The sequence below is a fragment of the Moschus berezovskii genome, chromosome X, assembly GCF_049115385.1.
Source record: "Moschus berezovskii isolate FMDL1 chromosome X, NW_MosBer_1.0, whole genome shotgun sequence".
NCBI lineage: Eukaryota > Metazoa > Chordata > Mammalia > Artiodactyla > Moschidae > Moschus > Moschus berezovskii.
The window spans coordinates 64,591,201-64,597,200 of record NC_142488.1 but is presented as its reverse complement, the minus strand read 5'-3'; positions in this window follow the sequence as shown (position 1 = coordinate 64,597,200).

Genomic DNA, 6,000 nt, shown 5'->3' with positions numbered 1-6,000 from the left:
TGGAGAGAGATGGAGGGGATTCTTAGTGACAACCTTCTTCCTGGTCTCCTTGTATCCTGACATGGTGGAGAGAGATGGGGGGGATTCTTAGTGACAACCTTCTTCCTGGTCTCCTTGTATCCTGACATGGTGGAGAGAGATGGGGGGAAGAGAGACAGTACAAGGATGGGGGGCAGAGAAAGAGGTAGGAAATGAGGGGGCAAGAGATAAAAAAAAAGAGAGAATACTCTCTGGTGTCCCTACTTATAAAGGCACTCAGTTCAGTTAGTTCAGTTCAGTTGCTCAGTCATGTCTGCCTCTTTGCAACCCCATGGACTGAAATACGACAGGCTTCCCTGTCCATCACCAACTCCTGGAGTTCACTCAGACTCATGTCCATCAAGTCAGTGATGCCATCCAACAGTCTCATCCTCTGTTGTCTCCTTCTCCTCCTGCCTTCAGTCTTGCCCAGCATCAGGGTCTTTTCAAACGAGTCAGTTCTTCAAATCAGGTGGCCAAAGTATTGCAGCTTCAGTTTTAGCATCAGTCCTTCCAATGAATATTCAGGGCTGATTTCCTTTAGGATTGACTGGTTGCAACTCCTTGATGTCCAAGGGACTCTCAAGAAACTTCTCCAACACCATAGTTCAAAAGCATCAATTCTTCGGCATTCAGCTTTCTTGATGTTCCAATTCTACATCCATATATGACTACTGGAAAAACCATAGCTTTGACTAGACGGACCTTTGTTGGCAAAGTAATGTCTCTGGTTTTTAACTTGCTGTCTAGGTTGGTCATAGCTTTTCTTCCAAAGGGCAAGTGTCTTTTAATTTCATGGTTGCAGTAACCATCTGCCATGATTTTGGGGCAATCATTCGACAGACAATAAAGTCTGTCACTGTTTCCATTGTTTTCTCATCTATTTGCCATGAAGTGATGGGACCAGATGCCATGATTTTAGTTTTCTGAACATTTAATTTTAAGCCAACTTTTTCACTCTCCTCTTTCAATTTCATCAAGAGGCTCTTTAGTTCTTCTTCACTTTCTGCCATACCATTTTACATCCACCTGATTGCCTAAAATTAAAATTTAATAATATCATATATTGGTAAGGATGGGGGAAATGGAGGCTTTCATATACTGCTGGTGGATGCAAATCATTTATTTTTTTTTATTTTTTTTTGTTTTAATTTTATTTATTTATTTATTTTTTGCATTACAATAGTTTAATATGAACAATCAGAACTAATTAACAGTATAACAATATTTTACAACTGAAATAATTAAAATAAACTATAAAATTACTACATAAAACAGGTCTGATCTAGCTTATTTACTTTCTATAATTTCTTCAGTGCTGCAAAACCATTTATTTCTTTTTTTTTTTTTCATGTTTTAATAAACACTTCGTCTTTTTGTATTGCTTTTTTTTTCATCACAATAATAGAAATATAACATCATATATCACTGTAAAACACATTTCCACATAAATGCTGATAAGCACAAAATATTTTTCATCATTTACATTTTAACTGTAATAATATATGGCAGAATTAAAGCTGCATCCATCATGTGTCTAACTCACCTTGCTGTAATGAATTTTTAAATGTAATGGTTTCTGTCGCAAAGTAAAATCGTACATAATGTCTAGTGACACAGTACGCTGGTGGATGGGTGGATTTGGAAGATGCAAATCATTTAAATGGCCTTTTGGTTATATCAAAATTTTAAATGCCTATTTCCAAAACACCTGCATGCATTCACAAGAAGACATACATGTATGTTCACTGAAGTATTGTTTTCAAAAACTCTAACCTAGAAGCAAACTAAATGTTCATCAACGTAGGAAGGCCTACATAAACCGCTGTATATGTAGAGCTCTATGTAACAACATGACTAGATCTTCATGACATAACTTTGGATGAATAAGGTATTCTGCACAACAGTATGTACAATACTATACTGTGTTAAAAGAATACACAGAAAACAATAGTTTATATGCATTGCTCTGTGTGTGTGTGTGTAAATCCATAGGGAAAAAATTTGAAATGATACAAACCAAACCTAAAAAAGTGGTTACCTTCGAGGAGGGAGATAAAGAGGACTGTGATTATGGGTGATAGACATGGGGAACCTTATCTGTAATATTTAAATTTTTTTCATGAAGAGTGTGCTTATATTTTTTTAAAAAATTGAAAGAGAGTGAATGGGAAACAGTAGAAAGAAGGCAGTGTATGAACTACTTTTTTCAAGAAATTTAATAACAAAAGATTTATTATTAATAATAAGATAATAATTAAGCAAACTGGAACATTTACCAGAGGGAAGATTAATGTAGACAATTAACATAAAATGGAAAACATTTATAAAATGTGAAGTTGAAAAAAGTTTCGATTTTTGAAAATTAATATGATTAAAACTTTTGGGTAACATAAGGGAGCAACAATAAAATATTCCCAGGAACTTGAAAATACATGTTTTTCACGAGTTAAACTATAGGGATTTCCCTCATGGTCCAGTGGCTAAGATTTTGCACTCTCAATACAGAAGGACTGGTTATGATCCTTGGTCAGGGAACTAGATCCCTCACGGTACCACTAAGAGCTAATGAAATTAAGTATATAAATATATATTTTTAATGTTCAGTTCAGTTCAGTCGCTCAGTCGTGTCCGACTCTTTGTGACCCCATGAATCACAGCACACCAGGCCTCCCTGTCCATCACCAATCCCGGAGTTCACTCAAACTCATGTCCATCGAGTCGGTGATGCCATCCAGCTATCTCATTCTCTGTCATCCCCTTCTCCTCCTGCCACCAATCCCTCCCAGCATCAGAGTCTTTTCCAATGAGTCAACTCGTCGCATGAGGTGGCCAAAGTATTGCAGTTTCAGCTTTAGCATCAGTCCTTCCAATGAACACCCAGGACTGATCTCCTTTAGAATGGACTGGTTGGATCTCCTTGCAGTCCAAGGGACTCTCAAGAGTCTTCTCCAACACCACAGTTCAAAAGCATCAATTCTTCTGTGATCAGCTTTCTTCACAGTCCAACTCTCACATCCATACATGACCACGGGAAAAACCATAGCCTTGACTAGACGGACCTTGGTTGGCAAAGTAATGTCTCTGCTTTTTAATATGCTATCTAGGTTGGTCATAACTTTCCTTCCAAGGAGTAAGCGTCTTTTAATTTCATGGCTGCAATCAGCATCTGCAGTGATTTTGGAGCCCAAAAAAATAAAGTCTGACACTGTTTCCACTGTTTCCCCATCTATTTCCCATAAAGTGATGGAACCAGATGCCATGATCTTCGTTTTCTGAATGTTGAGCTTTAATCCAACTTTTTCACTCTCCTCTTTCACTTTCATCAAGAGGCTCTTTAGTTCCTCTTCATTTTCTGCCATAAGGGTAGTGTCATCTGCATATCTGAGGTTATTGATATTTCTCCCGGCAATCTTGATTCCAGCTTGTGCTTCTTTCAGCCCAGCATTCCTCATGATGTACTCTGCATATAAGTTAAATAAGCAGAGTGATAATATACAGCCTTGAGGTACTCCTTTTCCTATTTGGAAACAGTCTGTTGTTCCATGTCCAGTTCTAACTATTGCTTCCTGACCTGCATATAGGTTTCTCAAGAGGCAGGTCAGGTGGTCTGGGATTCCCATCTCTTTCAGAATTTTCCACAGTTTATTGTGATCCACACAGTCAAAGGCTTTGGCATAGTCCTTAAAGCAGAAATAGATGTTTTTCTGGAACTCTCTTGCTTTTTCCAAGATCCAGCAGATGTTGGCAATTTGATCTCTGGTTCCTCTGCCTTTTCTAAAACCAGCTTGAACATCTGGAAGTTCACGGTTCACATATTGGTGAAGCCTGGCTTGGAGAATTTTGAGCATGACTTTACTAGCGTGTGAGATGAGTGCAATTGTGCGGTAGTTTGAACATTCTTTGGCATTGCCTTTCTTTGGGATTGGAATGAAAACTGACCTTTTCCAGTCCTGTGGCCACTGTTGAGTTTTCCAAATTTGCTGGCATATTGAGTGCAGCACTTTCACAGCATCATCTTTCAGGATTTGAAATAGCTCAACTGGAATTCCATCACCTCCACTAACTTTGTTCATAGTGATGCTTCCTAAGGCCCACTTGACTTCACATTCCAGGATGTCTGGCTTTAGGTGAGTGATCATACCATCGTGATTATCTTGGTCATGAAGATCTTTTTTGTACAGTTCTTCTTTGTATTCTTAACACCTCTTCTTAATATCTTCTGCCTTTGTTAGGGCCATACCATTTCTGTCCTTTATCGAGCCCATCTTTGCATGAAATGTTCCCTTGGAATCTCTAATTTTCTTGAAGAGATCTCTTGTCTTTCCTATTCTGTTGTTTTCCTCTATTTCTTTGCATTGATCGCTGAGGAAGGCTTTCTTATCTCTCCTTGCTATTCTTTGGAACTCTGCATTCAGATGCTTATATCTTTCCTTTTCTCCTTTGCTTTTCGCTTCTCTTCTTTTCACAGCTATTTGTACAGTGAATCAAATGGAAAAAATCACCTTCAAGAAACATGGCTTCCAGATAAGCAAGACTTGACTATAAATTGATTGGAAGAATATGTCAGTGAACCATGGAAGCACAGAAAAGGGACAGTCAGTAAAGCCAACATAGACCAGACTTCTTAATTATTAATCTTCATGCGCCTTAGTTTCTCCATCTCTAAAACCAAGTTAATCATATTTACTTTATAGTTTTATTGTATAACACAAAATAGCACTTGTAAGGAGTGAGGCTTATACATTATGAAAGGGAGGGAATGTGGTGATCAGGCTAACATGAACTGTCACTGTTCTATTAACAATTAGGATCCCGATTTTAACACATCAGTCTCTCATGAGGTAATCGGCATGATCAGCCTCCTGAGTCTGACCTGTTCAGGGACACTGAGGAGATCAAGTTTCCCAGACGGAAAGGCCCACCCTGGAAAGCACCAAGGTAATGGTTGAAAGCACCAAGGTAAATGCCATTCAACAAGGCATCTTGGTAAACAGACAGTTACCTTTCTTGGTTACACTCTACCTTTGGCTTTTCTAATTTATTCATACTTCTGTAAAACTTGGTGGGAAGGGTGGTCTATGCAGAAAGAATAAAAAGAGTAGGAAAAAAAGCTAAATATTAACAGGTGGTTGTGTGAAGGAATTATGGGTGATTTGCTTCACTTTTCTATACTTTCCAAATTTTCTTTGGTGAACATGTATTACTTTAATATTTAAAAATATTTTTAAAGAATGATGAGGTGAAGAAAAACAGAGGGCAGTAACTTCAAGGAGACAAGGGTAGAGAAAGGGCTTTTGAAGTGGCAGACCAAGAGTAAGATGTCAGGGAGTTAGGACCAGGGCAGGGCCTAGCTATTATTTCTTCCAAAATGAAGTAGCTTTCCCTGGAAACACTTTTTCTTCCCATGTGTACCTGGACCATGAAGTAGCTGTTATTTTCCAGTCACGGGGTGGGGGGGGGGGTTGATTAGCCTGTGAATGCAATGGAAATTATTTGCTTGAGAATTCTATCACTGTGACTAACTATATCACTGACTGGTGTTTGAACCTGAAAGTTCCAGACCTGAGTTCCTGAGCATTTCCTCCCTCCTTCTTCATCTTCATTACCAAATATTTGCTAGTCACCTCCTAGGTGCCTGATTTTATTCTAATTTGGGCATGGGTGAAGGTTGGAGGGAGCTTACTAGGAAAGACTATGTTCCAATATAAAATAAAAATCAAATTTAAAAAAAAGATAAACGAAAATGCAAAATCACTGTGGCCTAGGTGAGGTGGCTAGGGAAGGTTAGAATCACAAATTTTCAGAGTTGGACCTGAAAGGTCAATTGGTCTAATTCTCTTAGCCCGAGATTCAAAGAGCAGGTGGTACTTAAGCCTTGACTTTAAAGACTTGCCGGATCTGGGTCAGAGATCAAGATGTGGAGGTTGGTCAGTAAACAAAGGGAGCAAAAGTCCTGGGGCTGGGACCCCGAGCCGGGTG